The following is a 21,207-nucleotide window of genomic DNA, read 5'->3' on the forward strand; positions in this document are numbered from 1 at the left end:
TGAAATGCGAGTTGATGAATGCTCAGCTCTCACAGCCATAGCATTCAGCATATGGGTTGATGGTTTAGGTGCTAATTACTCTTCCACTGAGGCAAAAAAAAGAGGAGATGATTGTTCTGGGTGGCCTTTAAAAGGAATGTCAGGGCTATTAGGAAGCTGGTAGTCATCCCTGTAAGTCACATCTGATTCAGCTTTACTATCACTAGGAAGGAATGCTGAAGAACAGCCTTATTTTCAGCAAAGGGTTGCGTTTCCATTGCAGCGTAAGTGAGCCAGCTTGGCCTCTTTGGGAGGCAGAGGAGGGCAGAGACCAGGAAGCCTGACCAGCTCCTAGCCCCTGAGGATTGCCATGATCTCACTCAAAGTTTTGGTGGCACCAAGACCTTAATCCACCCTGCACCTGCTGCTTTTTTCGGGTTCCTCTGGTGCCTGTTCTATATGTTCTGATGCCAGACATGCTCAGTGTTTTTAGCCCTTGTTTGGTCATAGAATGGTTTGGAAAGGAAAGCCATGGGAAGGGAAACCTTCCACTAGACCAGGTTGCTCCAAACCCCATCCACAGCTTCTCTTTCTGGGCACCCTGTGCCAGCACCTCAGCACCCTCACAGGAAAGAATATTTTCCTAATGTCTAATCTAAATCTTGCCTGTTTCAGCCTAAAGGCATGCTTTTCTTGTGCCTATCTGGTTGGTGTAGTTGTCTGTGGTGAAGATATTTGCTTTGGTGTATTTGTGTCTGTATCTGGGAATGGCTACTGTGTTTGCGTTGGAGGTAAAATACAAGAGATACTGACTAAAAAAGCTTGATGGGAAGAAAAATTATAGTTCATTTTTCTCAGAGGCTGCTCTCCCCTTCTTCCTATTCCCCCTTTTTGTGCTTTACAGTTGCTGTAATATTCCTGCTATATTAGATACATTTGAAAGTGTAGTATTTTGGCACAGTTCACATAGGAAGATTAATCCATCATGGGAAAACTCTGGCACATACTACAGCCGGTGAAAACCATTGTGTGAATGGGATTTGGGTCACGCCTCTGCATGACAGCGGCTCCCGATGGGCAGGATGCTTCCCTCTGCATCCCCTGGCTGCCAGGAGAGGGCAGGCGCGCCAAGCCCGGCCCTGCACCCGCTGGAGCATAGAGAACCCGCACATGCGGGTGCGAAAACCTAAACCCACAGTATAGATACAAGCAGAAAAGCATAATGTCAAATGACCTCAGAACATGTCTAATGCCTCCCCGTTGAAATTACGGAAGCAACACAATTTTGCTGTGTTTCCAGGCGTGGACATTAACTAACAACTGATACCCAAACACCTGGCAACAAGGGGGTTTTGAAAGATGAATCCAGCATCACAGCTTGAGCAAACCTCCCTTTGTTTCTGTCATATTTCTTTCCTTGCTCCTAGAGCCAACCTGCAGACTCTCTAGTGTGCACAGGCATCAAAAAAACACTGGTTAAGGACATTGGGTGGAGATACATTTTTTTTCTCACTTCTGGGATGAACCTGGCCAGGTGAGCTGGTACTTCTTGGAGGTAGCCAAGCAGACTATGTGGGTCAGGTTCTGCAGCCCTGATATTTCCTAAAATCAGTAGTGGCTTCCTACATACTTTCTCTTGCCTAGCTGCAGCCTGCGATGTAGTCTGCTGCAGCAGAGGGGAGATCTGGTAAAGGGCTCATGAGTCCTTCATGTCCCTGCTAGGCTTAAGGCTGTGTTGGAGCAGGAGGCTGTGTGGAGCAGTGCAAATTTTAAAGTCCAGAAGTTCTGTATTCAGACTTGAGGCATTTTCTTGTCAGGCTGATTTTTAATAAACATGAATGAGATGTCAAAATCACAGGTGAACACACACCTGTTTGTGTGCCGGCACATGCATACAGGCCCTTTGAACATTTAGCCCACAGACGTCAGGCTAGAGCTGCTGCAGATTCCTTTAGCATGCCTTTGCAGTGAACTTCAGCTGAGTACCTGCTCCCATAAGTCAGCATTAGCGGGGGATCTGTTGATTGCATCCTGGTGTTTACATTCAAGGAAAGACAGTTTCTGTCAAAACATCTCAGTGAATCTCCCTCTGAGAAACGAATACAGCATATCCTACAGAACCAGTGTTTTCTGTTATTTTTGACATTCCCTAGTTCGTTGGTTTATAAATATATATAGTGTGCTGCCACATGGTCTTCTGCTTCACAGAGGGTAGCTGCTAACAGGCTGCAGTGTTTCTCCTTGCATGACTATAGGAATTAGAAATAAAGTTATAACCTTATATTAGGATAAGCTTGATTAATGATTTAGGCTCCCTTACTTGCTAGGCAAGGCAGTCACCTGGGATCCTCTGGGAATGCCACCTGCTGTGCCAGGTTTCAGGATAAGAGTACATTTAACTCCTGGCAGAGCTTTTGGTGGGGTTGAACTGACCTCAGAAACTGAGCAACACATTGCTCCTTTGCAATCAAGCTTTGTGTGCCCTGCTGCAACCTCAGGTGAGCTCACTGTATGATGAAAGAGGTGCGCTATTAGTGTGCCCCAAGCCAGTATGATCTGCCACTCATCTGGAGTTATTGTCTCAGGACTGGTGCCATGTTTATATGACTACAGTGTCCAGATGGCAGAGCAGAGCAAATTCTCCTGTATCTGCCTGTCAAAGATAGTACAAGAGTAGTGTTAAATGCAGAGACATATCACAGGAGGTTGGGCTCCTCACTCTCATATCTCCCTTCTTGTGGGAATTGGAAGACCTGAGAGACAAGGATACAGTTTGCTGCAAGATGAGAGGATATCTGATGTAAATTATTGACTTCAGGGCAAGGAAAAGGGTTTGAGAGGTCCCCAGAGCTGTAGGACCCAGGCTGCAGGGTGTACGGAATTGTTCCACTTCCCTGTAGGTATCTACCGGTACTAACTCTGCAGTCTGACTCTGCTGATGCAATCCAAATCTAAACAAGCCATCAAATGTCCTGGTTACCTGCAGAGGGGAGAGGCAGAAGAAATTAGATGTTTCATGGGGTTTTAGGAGCTGCTTTGGAAACAGAGGATCTAGCAGAGTGAGTGAGCAGGACCGATGTACAAATCTACTTAATAATAAAAATTATTAATACTAAGACATCATTCCAGTGCTTTGTGATAGAAAAAGAAATCATTAGCTTACATCACAAACAAATGACAGATCATGGATGATTAAAATTGTAATTAAAGCACGGGAATGACACTGGCACCACAGATGTCTTTGCAGACTATTTGAAAAGTGCGTCAAGCAAAGTCAATCATTTCTTCATAATAATGGTATTTACAGTAACACAATGGGAATGCAAGGCATTTCACTGCAGGCAGCTTGGTGTTCTAAAATATCCTTACAGCATCAACTCCAGAAAGAATAGGTATGGTCTGTGTTGAAAAAAAAAATGGTTAACACTGCAGTTCAATTTTCAGATGTCAGGCTTTAGTATAATAAGCAGCAGCAAAGAAAATGAAAATGGGGGAGGACATTGAACAAGGGCTTTAAAAAGAGGATTTGCAATAGAGAGTTTAGAGCAGGATGACTTTGATTCTGTTGCTGTACTAGATAAAATGAAGCTGGGAATTCCTAATTATAAACATCTATAATCCATGAAAAATAAGATAAGGTAATAGAATATTATTAGCAACTTCAAGCAAAGCTTTCCTGTTTGTGGTCATTATTAGTTGCCTTCTTTGGATCTAAGTAAAAACAAAAAAGACAAGATATAGATCTGCTTCAGCACACAGCAGGAAAGAAACGAAATAAAAAAATGAAATTTACTTTGCTTTCAAGGGCCAAACTCACTTCTAACTGGATGGTTTGGGGGTTTTGGTTTGTGTGGGGTTTTTTAAGGCTTCAAAATTGGGCTACAAGCGTGTTAGTAGCCCTGGGAAACTTTAAAAGGTAAGGAGTTACATCATGTGCCATGCCACACTCTGCGATATTGTGAGGACATAATCAGGTGCTCCATTTCAATTTTCTCTTTCAAGGATAAACAAGTGAAGCTCAAATATATAAAAACCAAGAAGCCAGATTGGATGGGGCTTTGAGCAACCTGGTCTAGTGGAAGGTGTCCCTGCCTGTGGCAGGGGGTCGGAAATAGATGATCTTTAAGATGCCTTCCAATCCAAACCATTCTATGATTCATTCTATGATTCAGGAGTTAAAACAATCAAAGAAATGTTCAGAATTAATTTGTGTAAATCTTTGCTGCTAAATACCACTTTATCCAAGAGGTTGGTGTAGGGCAAGGAAAGAGTGTAAAGAACTTCTCAATCCTTGCTGCTGAGTTTTACCAGCCCCATGACGTATATTAACTAATACATTTAAGAATTGCCTTTTCTGTTTGGTATTTTTCTGCAAGAACCTGTTACTTTTTTGTTTTATTCCAAGCAGTTGTTACCATTCATAACTTCCCTCTTTCCAAGCTGATCTCTGCAGGAGCCTCAGCACCCAGACAAGAGCTTCCATGTCAGGAGCCTCTTCTAAATAAGTACAGGTGCCCTCCAAAGCTGATTCGGAGAGTGCTGGCAGATATGGAGCAACACTGGCATCAGCCTACCACACTGGCCACAGGAATAAATTCACTACAATATCTACTATTCATCTCTCATTAGTAATGCATAGAGTGAAGGACTCTGTGCATTGAGGGCTATCCAACAGCACCATCAGTCAGTATGTCCATTATAGCCCATACAGAGGGAAGCTCGAGCACTTTCTTGATATCACAGGAAGGGTAAACTTCTTCAGTTTTGGGTATATGAAACACTGCTTTGCGCAGGTTGTGGGGCCAGATGCTGATCTCCATTATACCAGTGAAATGTGGATTTTGATTGAGTTATTCCAAGCTACAACAGCAGGAACAGACCAGAAAGTAGTAAGGTTTTGGCCATGTTGCCAGGCAACAAACCAACCAGCAACTAATAGCTCCTTTGCCTTTCATGCCAACTTATCAGAAAAATACTAGGCATACAGAAGACAAGGGCAACGGCCCTTAAGGAGGTTCCTTAAGGATGCTGGTACCTCCTTTAAATGTTTCGCTTGTGCCTTCAGAAGGCAGAACTTCCTTGGTGAAAAGAATAAATGCATCCCCTACTTAATCCTACTGGCTTTAATGCCCTTGAAATCTTTTCGTTGGATTTTTTTGAGGTGATGTTGAAAAACAGGTATGGTGCTCTACACAGAAAATGGGAAAGACAGCATGAAACTGCTGTTAGGAAAGTGTTGAATAGCAGTGACAGAAAATATAGGCAGGAGGAATCTTCAATTAAGATAGTGTAAGGAAGCAAATATTTGAGGAACCAGTAAATCAACTAGATAAGGGTAGAATAAATGTAATTCCAAGACCAATTTCTTGTTGTAGTATGTTACAAACATCAGAGCGCAGGGCTGCATTTGATTATAGGCTATACAGTACAAAGTTGGAAAAGAGGCAGTAGCTCTCTTTAAAGCTCACTGAAAGATAAGTAAATCACAAAGGTTATTGTATCACACTGTCAGTGAATTTTTTAATAAGTAGCTACAATTACTTTAGGCATGAAGAATATATAAGAAACATCTGCCCCCAAAGGCTGTTATTTTCTCTGGCAGAGGAAGTCAAGCAGACACATAAATATAACAGGATGGAAAACTATATACTGGGGAAAAGGAGTTTGTGATCCTGTTAACTGTGCCCAGTACAGAGAAACAGACTTGGGGAAAACCCCAAGTTTTACATATGGCAATGAAAATGGGATACAAGCCATATGGCAAGGTATCAATAAATTAATTCAAAACATCAGATTTACACAGCATTAGAAATATACTTAGGCCGATCTCTGCAACTGATCAGTACTGGGATGGGAGGTGTTAAATCCCAGTGATATGTGAGGGCTGGTTTAGAAAGCCTTTTCTCTTACTGGTGAGTGTTTAATGCTCATCTTGCTCCATCTGGGCTGAACAAAGGCTCCATCATTTCAATTTCAGGGGAAGTCTGATGATTCAAAAGAAGTTTTCCCAAGTAATGACTCCCTGAATATAATGACTGGAGGATTAGAAGCACTAGAGAATATTCCTGTTAGCAGTGTGAGGGGTTTTTAGTAGATTAACAAAGGAAGAATAACTTTTATTTGTCTGTTAGGAAAAGTAAACATAAAGCAACGGAGAAATGTCTGAAGTAAAGAAAGACAAATGCAGCAGATCAAGCTTTCACACTTGGATACAATGGTATGAGTGTGAGGATAAATTAAACGTACAACTTGGAATTTTAAAATAGTGCTACTGACTTTAGAACAACAAAACACAGTCTAACGATATACTGTAGAGGGCAGTCCATGCTTCTCATTTACAGGGTGCACAGCAATTTCCAGTCTCACACCAAGCTTCTTCCTGGCCTACCAATGAGAACCCTAAATTCTCATGGTTATTATGTTCTCCCTTTCTGTAACTATTTCAGCTACTTAGGTTTTAATTTGCAGTTTTTAAAAACTGAGCACTGCATCTGGAGGGAGAATATTTGTGGATGGGTTTTGGAGGGTTTGTTTTTGTTTTTTTAATGCTGTTGGGAGAGCTGTGCTAAACTCAGTAGTAGCCCTGAAACATCAGGTATAAGTACTGCGGGTACCACCACTGTTCATGCATGGACTGTTATCTTTGTTTCAGGGCTACTTGATAGAGCCTGACAGTGGCAGGCATTTAAGCATGTGAGTTGAGTGTACTTACAGTTTGAGGAAAAAAAATCCCTCTCTCTATTCCCTGGGAAAATCGCTGTGGTTACTGTAGTAACCATGATCTCATCTGCCAGTAGACAATGACTTCTGAACAGTCAGTACTGCAGTTGTGAAGTATTGCACATGTATGACTGTAGCAGATTGGGCTTAGGTAACATTTTAGTCATCGAGGCTACCCCTCTGCCTCAGGGAATGACTGGCTTTACTTCACCAGGCAGCTGTTTGTCTAACTTAGTTTTTTAAATCTCCAGTGATGGGAATGTTTTTCCTTGTCACAGCTGTCACATGTTTTATAGCCTGCAGGGTGAAATGGATGGCATTTCCATACGACTTTTATATTCACTGGTGTAATTGTAGCTCATGTCTCTGGTTGTTTAATAGATTGCCTAATGACCAACCATTTGGGTAGCAGTATCTGTCGTCTTCCTTTTATTGTTGCGGGAGTTGTAATGTCATGCCTAGGAGGTAGTGAAGAGCAGACTGACTTTCCATGGGTGGAGGGTAAATGGGTAGACTCAAAAGAAGCTGTTTTTCTATCTAGTCTGTTGGGCTGTATTCCTTATTTGTAGAATTGACTCTCTCCCAAGCTTGAAGTAGTATCAAAGTAGTATCAAATCATTCTTGTTTGTGACTCAGTTCCTGCACTTGATGAAGCTTTTAAATTTGCTGTCACCACTGAGTAATAAATCCAGGATAATACCAGGTTATGAGGATATCTAGGTCTTGAGGAAGAAAGGAATGGCCATTGTATGTAATTGCTTACCAGAAGGTGTAACATGTTTGTCAGAGGCCATAATGTCTGAAGAAGAAAAGAGGATGCTTGTTTTAATGGATACCTGCAGCACAAGCAATTCATTCACTTGTTCAAACAGCTTAGCTTTCTGTTACTGGCACTCCCATCTTTCAGGTACAATAGTAAGCAAACTAGTAACAGCAGAATAAATACAATTTCAATGAAAGCACTCCAGTCCTGTGATCTCTTTTTTTACCGTTTTATTTATGGGTTTGAGCTTGTGCATCCTCCTTTCACACCCCACTTCCAACAGTACCTCTGTCCATTGCTCCAAGGAGGAAGTTGGACGCAGATGCCATTGTATCACATCCTGCAGTAGGACAGAGACCAGAAGATTATTTGGCTGCTTCACAGTACTCTTCTATCTCATACTTTGCTCCATCCATGTGGTTACAAATGCTTTTGCAGACTTCCATCTTTTAATATACTAATAAAAAGTATGCAGTATTTTATTTCTTTAGTTCCTAAAGTTGTTTTTTGGTTTTGCTGATTTCCACTTCAGATTTTTCCCAGGCAAGTTTTGTTGTGCTGCTTTTGCCTGGGCTGTGCTTTCATTTCCTGATGGGCAGGTATACAAGTTCAAAGCAATGTGTGAACTTTGCCATTTGGCTATAAGGCTCACCTCTCCCCTTCCTCCTCTTCTCTCCCTTCGCTCTCATTTCTGGATAGAAATGAGATTGGCTTCAAGGCTTGGTATAATATCCTTGTAGTCTCCATCCTTGAATTTAAGGATTTTAATGGTTTCATGGATGCCATCAAAAGATTCCTTCTTACTGCAGAAACTCTGCTTCTTCTCCTATCCTGATTATTTTTATAGCCCTTATTGAAATTTTTGTGCCAGAAGCTAAGTTAATTCTTTCTTGAAGATACGGAAATGATCACTCAGGGAGGGTAACTGGGTTTCTTCATGGATCCATTTCCATCTGCCAAGATGGATGTCATTTGAGACCTGGAGTTTGTGTAGTGCTTGGAAAAGCCCAGAAAGGCTGGAAGTACCTTCAGAGAAGAGATTCACTCACCAAAGGGCAGACAGGGAAAACAGCTGAAGCCATTGTCCCTTGGTATTTGCAATGGAGAGGAAGGGACAGAGGAGGGAGGGAGGCAAGATGTAAGGCCCACGTCAAGCCCTGCAGCCCAAAATCAGCAGCCTGGTCAAGGAGATCCAGAACCAGAAAAGGTGTTTGAGTTGAGCACAGCCCTTCAGCCCCACACCAAGCCACTGCTCCCATCAGACACATAGCTCTGTTATGCCTTTGCCCAGCTGGGAAGGATAGCCCTCTTCCCAAGGGGTGGCTGGGGCAACACAAGCCTTGACCAGCTGATGCCTCCTGCCCATGCTGGGGTGGGCCCTTTGCAAGGAAAGATCCTCACCCACAGATACAACTCCCTCAGTCATCTGGCTGAGTGACAGAATTCCCATGCTTATTTCTGAGGAGATCTTGACAAGATTTGAGTGATCTGATCAGTTCTATTCTCCAGAGACAAAAAAATATATGCCATTGTTCCTGCTTCCTTCTGTATTTGACTTTGACAAAGCAGCAGATTAGCCATTACTGAGGTAAATGCATCAGCTGACAGGAGGTTTTGGCTGGACTATTGTGTATTTAAATGGTAATAGGGCTACGTGAACGCACAGCACCTTTTTGTTAAAGCTGTTCCCCCTACTTAATGAAGGGTTACATAAAAACTAAATTGTCCCCAGACAGTTTTAGTTGGGAGTACTAGGGTAATACACAAAGCAGTACCTTATTACAATGGAAGAAGCAGGCAAAAATAACAACAAAAGGAATCCTTGATTCAAAATGATACTGCTTGTCTGCAGCACTGACATTTGTGTCAATACTGTATTAGGGGTAATCAAATTTCTCATTGTCTGCTGCAATGTAACCAACTCCTAGGGTAAAAAACTCCATTAATCATGGAGGTATGCTCCCTGCGCTTGTGTTGGTGGGAAGATAAATTAGGTGGTGCTTTGCAGATCTGCTCAAAGGGAGGAGGGCATGCACTGAGTATAGATGGAGAAGGATAAGCAAAATCTACTCCTAGACCTTTTTCTGTGACATTTTCTCTGTGCTAAGCCAAAGAACAGTTCGGAGACGGCAATTTTATTAACTATCCTGCATCACTTTGTATTGTAGCTTCCATTTTAGAGCAAATGGAAGTGTATTTCTACGCTGAGGGCAACAGGTTGCAGTGGGTGAGTTTCTGTAACTCTGCAGATTATACAGGCATTTTCACCAGCTTAAAATGGGAGTAATGCTGCTAGATTTCATAGCTCTTTTGGTCCTGATGAAACTGCAATGCTGTCAGCAGACTGCAGAGACCTACATCTGCCACAGTTTCACCACCAACCTCTTGCATGATGCTGGGTAGGTCACATCATTTTGGTCTACTGTGTTTTCCCTGTCTGAATACAGGTAACAGTACCCTCTGCGTCCAGGAGGCACAGTGTTAATAATGCCACATGGATTTATGTTAATGAGATAAATCCAAAGAAAGAACCTGTGGGTGTGTTTTTTAAAAATATTCAGGTTTTTGAAGCTGTGTGAGATTAGAATGCACTGCACATAGCAGATGCCTGCTGGCCAGACAAGGGGACATTGAGGCTCGCACCCTGTCCCTGGCTTTCTCTTCAGCTCTATGCACTCCCCTGGAAGCACCACTCACTGTGCATGCAATCACATTAGCCCTAATCCTGTTATGCCTTTGCCTAGCTGGGAAGGATGGTCCTCTTCCCAAGCAAAGGGGTAGCCAGGGGAATACACATCTTGATCATCTGATGCTTCCACCCATGCTGTAGTGGTCCCTTTGCAAGGAAAGTTCCCCACCTGAAGATCAGGTTTGCTCTGCTGTGTGTACAATCAGCAGGTTGCTCTGTAAATAAGTGTGCAGTTTTGCGGCAGCAGGGATTATACACGTGGGGAAACTTCACTCCAGGGACCTTTCTTCCCAGTAATCCCCCTATCATTTTCTAGAGCCTGTTCTTCTTATCCCAGTGACTTGCATATATATCTGCCTGTGCCTCAGCCCTGTGTGGGTTATCTGAAGGGCTGTATGTTTAAGGAGACAGTTTCAGGTACTAGAGCATTTAAATGGGTGTGGTTTACCTAAGGGATCAGTTTTACCTAAAAGTCATGATAACTTCAGTATCTTCAGTTGTAAAGCGATGACAATATTTCTTACTTTCTGACATAAGAGTTCTCAGTAATAAAAATGCCAAGTGTTGTTGTTGTGTATAGTGTGATAGGGTTCTGCTCTGTAAGACAGTTTAGAAATCTCTGGTTGTCCGTAGCAACCTGAAGGCATTGAAATATCAGCTTGCATGTATGTGGGGGTTTGAAGTGCTGCTGTTACTGGAGGCTGCTAAGAAAAGGCTCTCTGTCCCTGTGTTAGTGTTCTCCTCATCGATCCTACCCACTCCACAGAGATTGCTACTCTTGTCAGCACAGTGTTTTTTACCAGGCTGCTGGTCATCCTCTCTAGGAGGTGTGCGTTTGTTGTGGATGGTCAGAGAGAAACTGGTACCAAGTCAACATGTGAGGAAGTCCTAACCAGACCTAACCCCATTCTGCAAAGACATCAGTGCTGTGATGTCCACTACTATAGAGTGTATGACAGACCTGGAGCCATCACAGAAAGCTGTTGAGTTCACTGGTGGAGGATGCATTGCAAAAGACAGATTCTTCTAGTTGGAGAGAAAGAGAGACCAGAAGCACCTTGTCTCACACTCTTCAGTCTCTCAGGCCACAGTCTGGTCAAAGCCCTTCCCTGTGCCACAGTTAATATGCAGGAGGCAGGGCAACATCCCTGGCTGTAGCCACATCACAGGCCCAATGTAGTGGCTGTGTGACATTACTCAACACTGCAGGGTTTCCCCTCTGCTGCCAAAGTCTCAAATTAACACTCTGGGTCACCCAAAACCTGCTACTGACCTTGTCAAAACTCGTACCCCTTGTGCTTTTAAAGACCCTCATGCCAGCCAGCTGGACCATGCTCTAATCTGGCACAGAGTGCTGTGACAACCCAGAAAGGGGTCACTGCATCACTCCTTAATGCACCGCTCTGCTGGGAGCCAGAGCCTGGGCCGACTGCTCAGCTTCACCAAACCACTTTTGCAATATTAGGCTATGAAGACATTTTCCATGCTTCTGGCAGCACCCAGTCCTGCTGTAATTAGGCTTGGGTGTTCTCCAAAATGGCAAAAACTTCAAAAGCCCCAAGCCTAAACTTGGGGGAATGTAGGTGGGGCTGTGATCTCCAGGCAATGTCATCCTGGGAGTCTTTCAGCTCCAGTGATCAGTTTATATAGTCAAGACCCGACATAGCAAAATAAAAAAGAGACTTATGGTCTGATGGCTTCAGTCTTTTAATCCCTATTTCTACCAGCAATCCTTTTCCTGTGAGTAGGCCCTACCCATGCAAGTAGGGCTCTTGGCTTCAGAGAAGTGCCTCTGACCTGTCTCTACTTAAAGTAAACTAAGATTACTTTTGGCATCTGTGGAATCCTAAAAAAATAAAACAGCAGAGCAGGATCCAGGGCAACAGACTTTATAGACCCAGGAGGTCACGCTGGAGTTTACATTTGCTGCTGGCAATTCCAGGAGGTCGCTAGCACAGGCACAGCAGATGAATTTCCTTTCTGACTGCAGAATAAACATTGCATGGAGGGGTAAATATTAAAGGAATTACTGTAACAGGAGTGGAAAGGGAGGAAGGTTCCTTTGTCAAAGGCAGAGTTAAAGGATGGCTGTTTACCTGGTGTCCCCACATGGCAGACACTGCTTACTGGGGGTGCTTTGGAAGTGAAGAGATAAAGCCTTAAATAGAGACAAGCCAACGCACAGAGAAGATGAGCGCTCTTCCAGCTCTTCAAGTTTTGTGTAATTGTGGCCACTGCTAATTTTCATACCATGAGGGTTTAACAGTTCTGTGCCTGTGAATGCACAGCCTGATTCACATGGGAAATGCTTCTTGGCGCTTCATAAGCACTAAGGTGCACATCCCCCGTGCTGCCATGGCAACGGTGGGATGCAGGAGAGCTGGGAGGGCTGCCTGCCAGGAGCTGCTGCACCTTGGCAAGATAACTGCCATTTGGATGTCAAAATTGGTTTAATTACCTGCCCTAGTAACTACCTGGTTTCCAGTGACTGGCTCTTCAAATGAGTGGTACTTCCCTGAGCAGAGTTAACCAGAATTAATTTAATGTGCTGGTTCAGGTGTGTGCTGGGTCACTTAGCACAGCTGTGTGCTGGGGGAGGCAGTCCCGGTGGGACTGCAGTGCTGTGCAGCCTGACAGCATCCATGCAAAACTGTCACTCTTGATAAGGAAGCCCAGGGAAGCTTCGCTGATGGTGTTCTGGCATCCAACGTCAGATTGTGGTTTGGGCTTTTTTCTTTTTACTCCACTTTCCCAGTCACTGCTGATGGCTGTCCCTATCCACTACTGACAGGGTGCATGCAGGGCAGCCTTCACATGCTGCTGACCTCCTCTGGGCAGGGCTGAGTGGCTCTGGGCTCCTGGCAGGAGAGCTGATAACAACAGATTTTGTCCCACAGAGAACTCTGCTGCTTTGACACTCATTTTCCCCCAGGGGAGAGACAAAGACAGTCATTTTCCTTGCTGAAAAAAAGATCACGACTCTAAAATGCTGAAGCTGTGCTTGCCAGGTCAGCCGGGCAGAGAAGTCCCCTGCCTGAGCAGCAGCAATGCTCATGGGAACTGCAGTGGGGATGCCCTGTGTTTTCAGTTCTCCTCCATGGCCCAGATTTTCAGCAGAGCAGCATCTCCTGTGCCATGTACTGTTCTGGGAAACCATATGAGACTCTGTTGGTGCTGAGTGGGTACAGTGGGATAGAAAATTAAATGGGGGGACATGGTCCATGCACGACAATGGAGTCCAGAAATAATTTAACAGTAGTTCCTATGAAGTACTCTGGCAACTTGGGTATATATCTGCTAATGCCTACTGGTTGGTGTTTTTTTTATGCCGTTTAACAAACTGAAGCTGTTTGACTAAATTCCCACTGACTTGAAACTGTTCTGTCGTATCTTTACTCTTGCTTTGGTAAAAATGAGTATTTCTCACTCTTAGGTCTTGACATTAAAGAGAGCAAGTGTTTTAACACTAGCCACAACTGCTGACTTCAGTTGCTTGGTGCACCTTTAACAACAGGGTTCAAGCTACTGATATACCTCTTGCTAGTGGGATGAGGGGGCAATGGTTGATAGAAAGCCTGGGGCTATTTATAAAGCCCTTAACCTGGTCTGTGATTTGCATACCGGATACCTCCGTGCCAAATCAACCCCATGAAATCAGAGGGTGGCTATGAAAACGATGTGTCTTGCACTTCTCAGCTGCTGAGGTATCTAGTAACCTGGAGATCTCTCCCAGGAAGAGCCCGCATGGCTGTAATGCCAACATGGGGTGGCTTGCATGACACAGGCTCCATGTGAGCTCTCTGCACCCTCCCCTGGTGCATCATTTGGCTGAAAACAGACAACAGGGCTAATTACGTGTTGCTCTGCTACCTGCTAATTAAGGGGAGATGCAAAGTTGAGATGCGTGTTCTCTGGTGCAGTGACCATCAGATTCAGAGGATTGGAGGAGGAAGGAAAAAAATTAACAGAGAACCTGGAATCGCTAATACACTAATACAACAGTGGTTGCTTGTCTGGTTGGTTGGGTTTTTATCTTCTTCAGATTTACTGATATTCCTGTTCAGTAATACAGCAATATTGAGGCAAATGTATACAAATGTCATGGTTCCTAACTCTAGGGAAGTGAGCACACTGTGGTAGGAAAAGCCATTTCTTCTTATCTGGCTGGAAAAGAAACCCAGTCGCGTTGTCAGAGATGCATTTTTGCAAAATAAACAGGAGGGAGAAAAATGATGCCACAGTGCTACAGGCATGCAGAAAGGCTGTCAGAGGAGGGAGCTCTCTTGCCCTGCAGGCTTCAGAGAAGGCGGAGGGGAAGTGCAGGATTGGCTCCCGGTGCTGGGAATTCAGCAGGGTTTTCTGTGGGCGAGCAGCCAGGGCAGGGGGCTGTGCTGAGAGGGTTTCTGTCAGCCTAAACAAACCCCTGAGTCTCAGCAAGGTGGTCTTGGTATCTGCTCGATGGTCCTTGTGCATTGCAAAAGGGCAGGGACGACCAGCTCTGTTACGATGGATTAGCCATGATCTCACCCTGGTAGTTAGGTTGACAAATGTCATGAGTTTTCTTAATATAACATGTATATTGCAATGTCGTTATAGTTACAATATAGGTCTGGCTTTCAAAGCTTGAAAGGTGCCATCAAGCTTCTGAAATTAACATCAGGTTAAAGCCCGGCTTTTTGTTTTTAAAACTCTTGTATCTACCACGAGATAAAAATTACCCTGAATATGGAAAACCTGTACAAAAATATTCGTGTGTGTCATTACCTATCTTTTATGTGGCGTCTGACAATGATCAGGATCTAACTTCCTTAGGGGGTTACTAAAACCCCTGTGTTACTGAGGTGTTGATGTCTCTCAATTCTGCATCACAGCAGCTGAAGCTCAGTCATAATAGAAGGATAACTAAATGACAACGAGCAGATGATGTGCCTCCTAATGACCCTATAGAAAGTAAACAACCTGGACAAAATGGAGGACTTTCCATGGACACACATAGGTCCCAGTACTTTCGCAGTCAGACTGTTTTTGTGTGCGCTCACATGGCAGGGAGAGGCAGAATGCCCTGAGGGTAACACAGGAAAACACTTAAAATACTTTGTATCAGGGAATGAAGTACCGCTCCTACTTATGTCAGTGGTGAGATCATTTTGTTTGCTGTTTGCCCCCTTTGGAAAGAAATAGCGGACACTGCAATACAACTGGATTTTACTCCGAAATCTAGCCGGTCCCAAACTGAGCAGGTACCCACTTTCCTTTGTATGTCCTCACCTGTTATCCAAATATAATATACAGTAATTTACAATCATTTCAACGGGTTAAATTAATATACCATTGATAACATGCCTGGATTCTACCCAATAGAAGATGGTAGAGAGGTATAAAATACTATCATTTCATCCGTACTGCAAGATTAGTGGGTTGTTTTTACAGGATTTTGCTCTAGTTTACCTGGCACTATTTTAACAGCATATGAAACGGCAGTCTAACAAACCTGTAGTGGAACTTACTGGAAAAACTCCTTGTGGGTACAGTGAAAATTAGAGAATGCAGCAGAAGGTAAAAGACTGCTGTAGAAGGGGTAAAACAAAATTTTGCTATACATGTGTACTGGCTTTAATCTTTCACACTGAACTCCAGCATACAGACAAACTCAACAGATTAGAGACTTTGATTACACTAAAATCCTTCATAATAGGAAGTAAATCAACAGTCAACAACCCTACTCTAAGCTCATGGTCATCTGCCAGCAAAAGCTCTGCTGGTTAGGCATTATCTAAAGTATTTCACAAGTTATCTTCAGGTAGCTGCCACTTAACTAACACTCTTTTTCTCACTGTTATCATTGACACTACTTTCTCCATAGCACTTCTTATTGTTCTAAAGACATGAGAGAAAAAGGAGATGAAGTTTCAAATCTGAAGTAGGGTCACTCATATTTTTCTTGCCATCCTACCCAGCCTTTGGAGAAGAGGCCAACGGTATTTTTCTGCAATGGCTGGGTGGAATTTTTAAGGACCAACTCCCTCCTGGAGCTCAAGATGCCAAACACAGCCCTCAGGTTGTACCTGGTGGAAGTCAAAATCTACATATAGTGAAGATGACTTACATAAAACAGTTGGACTGATGCTCTTCTATTTCTTTATAAATTACAAAAGAATCGTGAAGTATCTGTAATACCAAATAATTCTCTTGTCTGCTAAGATTTCAGTATTGTCTAACTTGAATGGAGAACTTAATGAAATTAAGGCATCACCAGCAAACTGAACAACCTGGAGGAATTTTTGGTCCTCTGGAAATACAAGAAAGCTTGATTCCAATAATTAAGTACCCTCTTGCAGAAAATATATTATTATCTAATACCAGCCTGCAGCAAAGATGAGACTCTTAGAAATGCTTTAACCTCAACAGGAAGATGTATACCTGGCAGCACCAGTGTCTCCATGGTTAAAAACAAAGAAGAAATGGTCCACACAAGAACTGAATTTCTAGCTCTCTTTTGTACATATCTGAAAGTAACAGGAAGGGAACTGAATGACTTGCCTCAACATGAACACAGTATCTGATACTTTACTATTATTATAGGCTTTTACAGGTCAAGGAGACCCAGCAGAACAGAAAATAATTATTTCAAGGTAGTACAAGTCTTACAGTAGCAGAAAACCACCCAACTGGCAAACCTCTAAATAAAAGCAGTGAGGGCATCTGAAACCTTGGGATAACCATTTTCCCAGCAGTGCCAGTAAAGAATCACAATCCTCTTTCCTAAAGTGAAGCTGCATTCACTTAAGACACCTGATAACGGGTGGTTGGTTTTTTACAGCCTGTGTAGAATCCCCTTTTACTATGCCACTGGCATTGCCTTCTTGGAGGAGTTCCTAAGGGAGGCAGGGAGAACTAAATCAAGCCTCTAAAGGTTAACCTTCTGGTAGGGGTAAGATGCCAGGAGGGAATGATCACCCAGCTGGTCTGCAGCTGTTGACGTAAGGCTGGTAACCCGAGAGCCTGTTGCACAGCTTTTGTGCCTGGAGTTGCTGTAGGATCACAAGGAGCTGTATGGCTCTGTCCCTGTTTGTGCTGTTATGCCAGAGCAGCTCAGCCCTCTCCTGAGTGTATGCCTTTCAGCTGTATCTGAATTCAAAGTGCAACATCTATGTCCAAGTAAATTGCAGGGTGGCTTGTCCTATTCTGAACTGCCCTGCCTGGATTATTCGGGAATTGTCCAGAAATGTCTGCTCCTGAGCTGTCAACCTTCATTAAACCCAAGAGCTAGGAAACCCTAGGAAGCTTTCACTGCATTTATTTTTTTCATTCCCTCCCACACCCTAACAACTCGGGCAACAACACAGACTGCAGTAAAATGGTTCCTACAAATATCCTAAACTCCAACTTGGTTTCAAACAGTACCTTCCCAGAGGTGCTCATCACAAAAGACCACTTGGGAGTGTCCGTTTGAGACTGCGTACATTGGTGGCTTTCAGAAGGAACTATTTCCTTTGTTATCCCATCTGGACAGGAACATTCATGTTATATATGGTCAGAAAATTAAAGTGGAACTGCAAAAGCTATAGTACAAAACCTCTTTGTGTTGCCAGTGGCACTTGAAACATGTTGCGTTGCCAGGTTTGATGTTCTGAAAGAACATTTTTTAATCTGCTGACCCTTTCTGGCCCAAATGATGATACTTAGGTCCTTTCCTGATATTGTAAATAGCAGTGATAATGTGCAGCCTATGGACATCTGCAGCAACTGCTAAGTACTCATTAGTCACTGACACAAAGCTTTGCACATCAGAATCTATCTGGGTGCCACAGGGAGAAGGCAAGAAAGAAAAGTGTGTCATACTCTGAAGTAAACAGCTTGATTTCCTATTAGTTTGCCGGAGGCTGAATTACTAATTTATGGAGCACTTTGCCACGATAAGATTTGTTTAGTCCACTTAGGATTTGTTTTTTTTCACTGTTAACACAGAGCTAAACAACTGAGACTGTATCTACATGCTCTTTGTGCAGATACAAGCTTGCTCCGTGCCCTACGCCTTCCAGCTATAAGCCACACCACCAGCAGCATGGTGTTGTTTGCACAGCACGGAGGGTAAGGCTAATATTCCCACAGTTACTCATCCCAGAACCGCACCCCCTTTTTCCACCAGGTGTTGCAGAACGGCAGGCATGCCGTCTGCCTAACAGGAATGCAGCGGTCACACGTGGAGCACTGTCGGGAGCTCAGGGAGGAGGGGTGGTGACTTCCTTGGGCAGGATGAAGGTCATCCCATCTTCATCCAGCTCTGTGGCAGTGCAGACAAAACGTGGCTTCTCTGCCTGGGGTACAGACCTGTAGAAAGATTGAGACTTTCCCATCCTTAACACAACCTATTAAGATCTGAGAAAGGTAGAAGTCTATATTGTTGAGACTACCAACAAACCTTTAGGAAAAAAACCCAGACACTGCTACAGGAGGAGAAAAAAAAAAAAAGTAGAAAAGAAACCCAAATCCCCATTACAAAAAATAAATCCAAACCAAATTAAATTTTCAAAGCCTCCTTCCTGGACATAAATCCCCTATTTTTCCTTTGAAGGTCAGCATTAGCTGATGCAAGACCAACACTGAACTTCCAACCCATTAGCCTCTGTGGAGCCAGCCTGCAGACGGGTGATGTGGTATGTCTGCATACCTCCTCCAGGCACTGGAGAAGAGGTGAGAAGCAAAACCCTTCCTGGGGTAGAAAGCATTAAAGAGATCCTCATCTCTAAAGGCGTATGTTGCTGCCATGGGGGTGTCATGGGACAAACTGGAGGGCTAGCCCACAAGGGCTGCCAAAAGGAGATTGCAGCTGTAAAGCAATTTGAAATGTAGCTTTCTCTGGCTAACACCAGTAGGAAAGGGCTTGCCTTGCTGGTATTTTAAGGGTTTCTGAGCCACTTTAGACAACTCCCTAGTGCTGACTGCCCTGCGCTGAGCCACGACTGTGTGAAACTAGTGACTCACCTCACTTGGCGGAAAGGCAGAGGTCTGTGCAGACAGCTCTGTGCCCCACTGGAACTGCCTTCTTCCTCTGACTTGAAGCATCTGCCTCTCTTATCAGCCAACCAACCATGGCAGTGGGGCTAGTTCAAGGGATCACTCCACGGTTTTGCTGGGGTAAAGCTTGTATCTATTTTCTCCATGTAAACAGGAATTACCGAACTGGTTTAGGCAACTGTGACTGGTGTCTTCATGATCACAGTGGGGGGGTATTCTGGCACAGCTACAGTGGAAAAGTGCTAATCCCTCCATTTGCACTTGTTAAACCTTTTAAGTAGAGATCAGTCTGATGAAGGAGCAAAGTTGTGAGATCCGTTTTCTGCCATAGCACTTGTTAGAGACCCAAATAACAGCAGCTGTGAGTATAGTTTTAAAGCCCACAGATCTTTGAGACTTCTTGTGCATAGTCACAGAATCACAGAATCAACTAGGTTGAAAGAAATCTTTAGATCATCAAGTCCAACCATTACTCAGGACTACCAAGCCAACCACTAAACCGTGTCACTAAGGGCAAACTGATCCCCACTTGCAGTCACCCCTCATCTGCCCCCCATAGTGGCCCACAATGTATAGCTGCCACCCTACCCCTCATGGCCACGCCTCACCCCCTATGGATGCCCCTGCTCTCTCTTCATAATCTTCCCTCATGGCTGCCTCTCTTTTCCCCTCACAATGGCTCCTCACTTCTCATGGCTGCCCAACCTTTCCCCTTATAATCTCCCCTCATGGCCACCCCTCCTCTCCCCTCATGACCACCCTTCACTCCTCATGGCAAACCCTCCTTTCCCCTCATGATTTTCCATCATGGCTGCCCCTCTGTCCCCTTATGATCTCCCCTCATGACTGCCCATCACCCCTCACGGCCACCCCTCATACTCCCTCATGATATTCCCTCAAGGCCACCCTTCTCCCCCACTCCTTCCAGCTCATGTCCCTGACATGCCCCCTGCGCTGTCCTTTGGATCTGTAATGGAAAAGATGAGGACACACTAACTCCTATGTCTCCATCTAGATCCAGATTCCTGTGGTCCAAACCCAGATTCACACCTGAACAGGGAAGTTGCCTAGAATTACCCCACATCAGGGATTTCATTAAGTCATCCTAAACATCTGCTAGAGCATGTGTTGCTGAAGATGAAAAGGCTGTGTGAGTGCTGCAGGACACGCACGTGGCTCCTCTGGAAAGAATGCTGCAAATTCAGAATGTTTACTTTGCAGTTGCTTTTTCTCTCATTTTTAGTTGTTTTGTTTTTTCTCCTGTGGTACGGTTTGATGCCATGGTACTCAGTCAGCTCACTCAGCTAACAGCTAGGTAGGTGGTAGAAAAAGCTGCCTGAAATCCTGGAGTCAGACACCTGGGAGCCCTTCCTGCTTCAGGCATCTGACTTCTGGTCGATGTTCCCCTCAAGTCTGTGTGGCTTCACCTGAAGTCATTCATATTTCCTTGAAGGAAATCTTGACCCCAGTGGCTGAACATGGGGTGCTTAAGAGATGCTGAAGGAACCAAACCATTGTTTTCTGGGGTCTCCATAATGCCAGACTGGCTGCCACTGTGAAGTGGCATCAGGGAGCTGAAGTGTCATCAATGTTAAAAACCAGCTGACTGAATCTGTAGCTTCATTTAGGAGCTTGTCAGATGTACGGTAATGGCCTGGTAAGGCTTGGTTAAAGGTGGTGTTTTCAAGTCTCTGTATATTTTTTAATATCTGTGTACAATAAAATATTAAACATAGCTCTTGCTCGCAGACTTCTTGTGGGAAGATCTACTCTGGGACTCCAGAAGCAGTGAATACTGAGCAACTGGCAGAAAAAAAGCAGTTTGGACTGACGTCTCTGCTGGAGTAACTGCATTACAGCGAGAGGGTGAAATCCCAGACCTGTTGAGGTGCACAGGACTTCTGCCAGACTTGTGACTGCAGAGAGCTCTTCTAAAACTCAACCCTGATTTTGCTTTGGACTGAAACATTCTCATGAGTCTTAGCCTACAAACACCTGCATCCTGCACACATAAGAAAAATGTTCTGCAGCAAGCAAA

This window comes from Neopsephotus bourkii, unplaced genomic scaffold, assembly GCF_033783945.1.
Source record: "Neopsephotus bourkii isolate Nb327-2 ecotype Australia unplaced genomic scaffold, CSIRO-AGI_Nbou_v1 NB_196, whole genome shotgun sequence".
NCBI lineage: Eukaryota > Metazoa > Chordata > Aves > Psittaciformes > Psittacidae > Neopsephotus > Neopsephotus bourkii.